Here is an 8,283-nt window from a genome sequence, read left to right as displayed (position 1 = left end):
TTTTCAGGACCCAAGGAGACATCCAAAACAAAGGTCCTCCACACAAGCAGACGACAGGTAAGATCGTAAAAAGTAAATTTTTCCACGCTACACTTTATAGTAATGTGCTGCCATCTAATGTCAAATTTAAAAGGAACTCATGTGGTGATGATGAAGTTCAAAATAAAAAAACTATATTCTTTTATTCCGCTGAGTTCCTTATAAACAAAGCTCATAAACTGAACTGGAAATTAAAACTGAAAGTTCGGTTATTTTATTTGAGCATAAGAAGACGTCCAAAACGAAGAACCTCTTAATGAGCAGACGACAGATGGTTTGTACGGTTCCTTACAAGCTAAGCTCACAAACAGAACTGGAAGTTTGAACTGCCAGTTCAGTAATTTTTTCAGGACTCAAGGAGACGCCCAAAACAAGTAACACGGAGAGAAGCAGACGACAGAGATTCCGAGGCTTGCATCGAGCTTATATTACTGGCACTGAGTGATTACTGGAGGGAGCTTCCAGCCGCCGCGACTGCAGCGACATCAAATGTGAGGCGTGACTCGGCGAAAACAACGTTCCCGCCTGGCAATTTTTCACATAGAAATGTACAGTTCGGTCTCTAAATATTAGGTTTCAAAGATTAAAAAAAAGGATGTAGAGAACTCATCTAAAGGTGAAAAAAGATTAAGTTATTTATTTCATTAATACTGAAATCATTTCTTTCATCAATTCTTGAATTTTCCTTCATTATTTTTTGAATATTCTTTCATTAATTCTGGAATTATTTCCTTTATTAATTATTTTATTTCTTTCATTACTTCTGAAATAATTGCTTTCATCAATTCTGGATTTGTTTCTTTCATTTATGCTGAAGTTATTTCTTTTATTAATACTGGAATTATTTCTGTCATTGATTCTGAAATTATATCTCATTAATTCTGGAATTGTCTCTTTCATTAATTCTGGAATTTTCCTTCATTATTTCTGGAATTTCCTTCATTATTTTTTGAATATTCTTTCATTATTTTTTGAACATTCTTTCATTATTTTTTGAATATTCTTTCATTAATTCTGGAAGTATTTCCTTTATTAATTATTTTATTTCTTTCATTACTTCTGAAATAATTGCTTTCATCAATTCCGGATTTGTTTCTTTCATTAATGCTGGAATTATTTCTGTCATTGATTCTGAACTTATATCTCATTAATTCTGGAATTGTCTCTTTTCATTAATTTTGGAATTATCTCTTTCATTAATTCTTTCACTAATTTTGGAATTATCACTTTTATCAATGCTGTAATTATCTCTTACATTAATTCTAGAATATTTTCTTCCATTAATGCTGAAATTATCTTTCTTTAATGCTGAAATTATCTTTCTTTAATGCTGAAATTATAACTTTCATTAATTGTGGAATTATTTCGTCCATGCTGAAATTATTTTTCAATTTATTGTTTTAAACTCCTATTTATGCCATAAGAAAATAACGGGTTTGTTTTCGCCGAGTCACGTGATGTTCCGACGAAAGATGTTGGGGGACACCGTTCTCAGCACTGCCAAGGCGGAGACCGCTGACGTCCTACTCTCTCCAGTGGCTTGATTTATATACTGTTGGTGCTGCCATTTAATCTCGAAATTTCAGGCAATTCAGTTCTCTTTGTTATTTTTTGGCATAAAATTTTTTTATGAGACGAAAATTTCGTAAACAAAATTCGTACGTTTGCAATAATTAATTTTATGTAGAAAAAATAATCATTTCTTTCCACAAAAACATTCGGACAATATGGTTGATCGAACAAATAAGTGAAAATACGGATTATGTGGTCTTCAGATAGGGTTACCAGATTCAATTTACGAATTTTTCGAGAATTTTTAAGCTAGGGCCTCCAAAAAATCCTTTGGCTCGGGGCCTATGATGCTATTACGACGATCCTGCCAGTCAGCCTCACTCTTGTGGGGGTCATGGAATTCCAGTACCTGATTCCTTTACTTCTATTAATTTACATTAATTAAACAAAAACATCAATAAAAAATTCGAAAAAAGTTATCGAATTGCAACGTATATTTGATAAAGAGATGATGAAGCGCTTTAAAAGTATGACAAAACTTTATGTCTGTTCAATATGGTTCGAGCCACGATGAAGTGTCAGCTGGTGGACCATGTGCTAATTATTATTAATAATTTATGAATTTTGTGAAATTTAATTTAAATGCCATTCCCTCTCAACGGATCGTGTTTGATTACGATCCAGACTATCAACGCGTTCCTGAAATAATGAAAAAAAAAATGAGTGTGTTAGAATTCATTCTTTTCGTGAAAACAAAATTTCCCCTTCAAGATTTATGTTCGTAACTCGAAAAGTTTGTAAGTCGGGGAACAACTACATAAAAAATTTTAGAGGGGGGCCGCAATTTTTTTTTTTTTTTTTTTTTTTTGCATTTGGCCGTGAAATTCTCCCAAGCCCGGACTTGTCTCATATTTTTGAATTTAAATATCTCAGGGTATAAAGCAGTTAAAAACATGTAATTCGTTTGTTGGGCTCAGAAGAGAAAGAGCAAGAACCGTCTAATTGGAAGTTAGAGGACGGGGGCGGGTGGAGGGATCGTATAAAAATTTCATTTTATATTTTGTGTACACTGTATTTTCATCCTCAAAACTCGTACAGGGTGATTTCAGGTCACATTTTGAGAATTTTGAAAATTAGAATCATACCACTACGACGAACGGTTGATGAGATAAAGGCTGTAACAACACTCCAAGGAGAAACCATTGAATCTTAGAATGGCCATAATATTACTACTAGGCAGGGCCGCAAGTAGTTGGAGCAGGCGAGTCTGGTGCACCTGGCGCATTAAAAAGGGGGGCGCAGTTTTAACCATTCAACCTATCCTTCAGCATTACGGGGGGGGGGGGGACCTAAATGAGTGGTTGCCCCGGCTAACCAAGTATCCAGTTGCGGCCCTGCCAGTAGGTATCTTATTTCTGACGAATCACCGTTATATATATTGGGTATTTTTTATTTTCAGATACATTCTCAATTTCGTAATTTACACTTGGTAGCATTTCTTTAACTTCTATAGATCAAACTACACAGTTGATCCACTAATGACCCACAAAAATCATGTCCTTATTCTGTAGAACTTGGTTTACTGCGTGGGCCCACCTGAGCAACTTCTGGCAACCAAGTGACAATTAGATCTGGTTCCGATTTTCAAGAGTAAATATGCAAATAGGTAGATAGGAATTTTTAGCTAGGTCGTAGGGCCTCTCTCAGAAAAATCGCTTGGTATGTGGGCGTGTGATAATATTAAGAGACAGCCCTGGGCGTACTTTATGAAAATTGTGAAAAGCTAATCAAAAAACTCAGCAATAATGTGAAATCTAGTTTGCTTCACATTATTGCTTATTGTTGTTTGTTTATTCTTAGATTCTCATCTTTCGTGCCATTCTTGTGATAATGATCTTCAACTATACAATCAAGTGTTCTTAAAATTTTAGGATCTTCATCGGATGATCGATGTTGAAAAAAAAAATCGTGTGAAAATAAATACCGTATGATATATTTTTGTGTGGTGCCCCTATAGTACTGATGCCCTAAGCACGTGCTTATTTTGCTTAATGGTTAATCCGGCCCTGTGATTGCGTACATGATTTCTCTGGAATGAATGTTTCAAACAAGTATTTAAATATTTTTCACACTTATTTTAGTTCATTTTTTAAGTTCATAGTACGACTGCAACATGAACCTATATCCTTGATACAGTTTAGTATTATTGTTGAAAACGATGTGAAAGGATGAACTTTTCAATTGTGATTAATTTGTGTGGCTACTCTTAACTACTTTTATCCGCATGAAGAGAATAAAATTAATAAAACTGCTTGCTACCACTTTTTGCGATTTGTATCACTACAAGAATGCGTATTTTGAAAGCTGCAACTGACATTTTCTCAACGAAACCATAATCATTTACACAAAAATAAACTAATTTGAAATACAAATTTCATCCATGATGAATTTTCCTACATGTGTAAGCGTAAGAGGGTTCTCATACTAGGGGATTTCGATTACCGAGGTATTGATTGGGTTAACCTTTCATCTAGAGATCAGTATGAAAGAGACTTTCTTAAGTTGGTGCTCGAAAACTTTTTGTATCAGCATGTATCAGAAACCACTAGGGGCAATGCTATTTTGGATTTAGTTCTTACTAGTTCTGAGGATCTTGTTGAACATGTTTCGGTGGGGGAAGAGTTTTCTTCCACTGATCATCGTATAGTCAGATTTCACTAACTTTTCCTTGGGTAAGGTTGATAACAAAAGACTGGTTCCTTGTTTTCGAAGAACTAACTTTGATGTTTTGAGAGGAAGTTTTCAAAGACTGGTTGGAATCAGTAGGGGTGGTAAATCAATGGGAAGAATTTAGTACGAAGCTGTTCTTTGTTTTGCACGACGTCATACCCTTTGTTCGAAAAAATCGTATTTGTACATCGCACCCTCTGTGGTTCACGGATAGCGTGCGCAACCTTTATCTTGAAGAGAAAAGAGCATTCAGAGAGTATAAAAGTGGACGAGGTGACCTATCATTGTTTACTGATAAAAGAAGAGTGTTGAAAGGAGTGGTAAGGGATAGTAAAAAAGAAGTTGAATCTAGGTTGGCAGATAACATTATCTCTGACCCAAAGTCATTTTTTCGATACATCAATAATGGATGTAAGGGACAGTTGGCCCCCATCTCGATGGTCTAGGTTAGAGAGCAATGTAGGCATGTGTAGTGCTTTCAATGACTTTTTCGCGTCGGTTTTTAATGGAGATAATGATATTCGATATACGGGTGTTGCATGGGGTAATAAAACCCTCAACGATATTCAAGTAGAAGACGTGGAGGTCCTAAATCTTCTAAGGAATGTATGTGCAAGCAAAGCACCAGGAGATATCTATCCCAGGGTCCTCAGGGAATGTGCTAATAGATTGTTGGGGCCAGTCACACAGATATATAGGAGTAGTGTTGCTGAGGGTATCGTCCCGAGGGATTGGAAACTTGCTAATGTTGTTCCGATATTTAAGAAGAATAGTAGAAAAGCTGTGTCAAATTATCGTCCAGTGAGTTTGACGAGCTCCCTCTCGAAAATTTTGGAAATTATCATCAAAAGGCAGTTTGTGAAGTGGATAGACGAGAATAATGTATTGTCGGATAATCAGCATGGGTTCAGGAAGGGGGAAGTCGTGTGTAACGAACCTCCTTTGCTTCTATGATCACGTGACTAAGGCTTTGGGTAAGAGCAAAAATGTAGATGTTGTTTACCTTGATTTCCAGGAGGCATTTTATCGTGTCCAACATGGTAAACTCTTGAAGCGTTTACACGAGATCGGAATTGGGGGCAACTTGCTGAATTGGATAGGATCGTGGTTAAGAGATAGGTCGCAACGAGTTATAGTTATTAACGGGGAATTCTCTGGTTGGACAGACGTCACAAGTGGAGTTCCTCAAGGAAGTGTCCTTGGCACCATACTTTTTTCACTTTTTATCGATAAACTCGATCAGGGTATCGATGGGATTACTAGCAAATTTGCAGATGATGTGAAGCTAATGGGGGTAATCGGGAATCAATGAGAAAGGGAGTTTCACCAGACCAACCTAAAGAGGATTGCTGCATGGGCAAATGAAAGGAGCATGACGTTTAGCGTTGATAAGTGCATGGTCGCTCACTTCGGTTCGAACAACCCACGGTTCTCTTACGAGTTGAATGGTGTCACTATCCCGGATGAAACTAAGGTCACCGATTTGGGAATTCTCATTGACGAGCGACTTAGGTTTTCTGAACATTGTTCAGCGGTGGTCAAAAAATCGAATAGAATGCTTGGTCTCATTTTCAAAAAGGTCTCTTGGCGTTCTCCTTAAGTCATTCTTCCGCTTTTTCGAGGCTTAGTTCGTCCTGGGCTGGAGTATGCTGCAAGGTTTTGGAGACCATACCTACAGAGGAACATAGATTGGTTGAAGGGGTGCAGAGAAGAGCTACGCGTGTCCTTATTGGCACACGGGGCTTGAGTAATAAAGAGAGACTTCATTTTTTGAATATGTTTACATTGGATGAATGCAGGTGTCGAGGGGATATGATCGAAGTATACAAAATTTTCAATGCGATGGATAGGATGGACCATGAACTTTTAGTACACCGCCAATCGACTGCTTTTACAAGGGGACACCAATATCGATTGGTAAGGGACAATGCGAGGTTATGGTGTCGCTGGGAATTTTTCTCTAATAGGGTTGTTCATAAATGGAATAGCTTACCCGCCCGGGGGGTAGTAAATTATAACACAATTGACACATTTAAAAAGAAATACGATAAACATGTTAGGGTAAATCGAGAAGCTATCCATTCTTAGAATAAGACAACCATAAGTATTCTTTATGGACATTGTATAGTATTTTATCATGCATATATATTGTTTATAATTTTAGTTTTTAATTGGGTTGCTGTATTTTTGAAATATATGACATCCATATTTTTATGGGCATATTTTTCTCAGCCACCTCGTTGGGCATTTTGCCTGTTGTGGCGTTGTATTTGTATTTACAGTAACTTGATGACATTGTGTCGTCTTCAAGCGCAGAATTTACATTGATTGAAAATAATTTATTCTATTTTTTTTTTACTGTATTCTATTACGTTTATTTGGCTCTTTCGCTATTTTCATAAATTAAAATTAATCAAATTAAATTCAAACATATTTCCATACTTCAGACAATTTTTGAATAACTATCTTCTAATGGAAAAAAAATGGGAAGGGGGGGTGGTAGAAAATTGTTCATGTTCGCAAGAGGGGGGCCATAGGAATGAGAAATGGTTGAAAGGGGGCCATGGACAAAAAAAGGTTGAGAACCACTGCGCTAGAGGATGGTCATAGTAGCCGGGAGCCCTGTATAATTATTATTGTATAAGGTGGCCCGCTTGTCGCAGCAAAACCCAATGCTGCTCTTTAATACAGCTTTGGGCCAGACCCTTTTGAAATGTTTCTGACGAGCCATCGATGTAACAAACTCTCTTCAAAAAGTGCCAACTTGCGAAAAAAACACGTGCCAGTGGTTGTCCAGATAAATCGACAAGTAGGAAATAATCAAGGATCCAAACCACATCCATCTTAAAAATATAACCTCCATCAGTAAACATAAACTCGATGATCCAAACATTACCGATGTAAATATGGTCGGTCTTGACTCACTGTGATTATTTCTCTCAAAAGCCGTACGGTTATAACCTATATAATTCCATAGTGTGGGGAAAAAAATATTTTCTCTGATAAAAAAGTGAGTTCACTGTCATCTCATCATCAACAACCATTTTCAATCCACTGCTGGATGAAGGTCTCCTCTAAATTTTTCCATTCTGCTCTGTCTTGATGCTTTAGCTATCCAGTTGACTCCAGCCACTTTCCTGATCTTGTCAATCCATCTTGCGTGAGGTCGTCTTCCTGGACGTTTAACATCACGGGGGTACCACTCTAGAATACTTGTGGTCTATCTGTTGTCCTGTCTTCTTGTAATATGTCCAGCCCATTTCCATTTCAAACGTTTGATTCTTTCACTGTCATTTTTTATTTCATCTAGTTATCAATAATGATACTAGATGTGAGTATTATTTTATTTTGTTTTATACTTATCAGATGGCAGCAGCTGCTCCATTGCCGATTCCGTTTTTTTTTATGATGTTTCTTAGTTTGTCGATAGATGTCACTAAAGATTCTAATGTTTTGATTAAATTAATGTTCAAGTGCAGGGCGAAAAGTGTGCAGGGCCAGTCCATCTCCACCTATGTACGTCCTCCTGGGGTCCTGAGTGGTGAAAAAACTCTTCATCTACTCTTTCTATTGCCTCCAAAGTACATCCTGGTGGCGTAGGACCAACTTCCTCGGTAAAAAGTATCTTAACACGCTAGTGCTACAAAACATCCAGCGACCAGGTCAAGCAATTAAAACATCGATTCGCAAGAAGGCCCACGAATTGTGGAGGCAAGAAGTACTAAAGAAATCATCATTGAACTACTATTGCAGGAAGTTAGCCTATTCCTGGGAGAGCGCGTATGATGGATCTCTTCCATCAACACTCTTCTTCAAAGCTCGGACTCGCTCACTGGAGACAAACCACCGTCTTGCTAAGTTCACTGTGAACATGATCGCTACATGCCCTCTCTGCAGGATGAACGAGGAAACCATAGAACACATCCTATTACACTGTCCTGAATTGTCACGCTGCCAAATGTACCTACAAGAGCCTCCAGATGTAGATGACGTGTTGCTTTT

Source organism: Pholcus phalangioides, unplaced genomic scaffold, assembly GCF_987345545.1.
Source record: "Pholcus phalangioides strain wild (caught in Gottingen) unplaced genomic scaffold, Ppha-v1.0 ptg000024l_1, whole genome shotgun sequence".
Lineage (NCBI taxonomy): Eukaryota > Metazoa > Arthropoda > Arachnida > Araneae > Pholcidae > Pholcus > Pholcus phalangioides.
Note: the sequence above shows the minus strand (reverse complement) of the source record.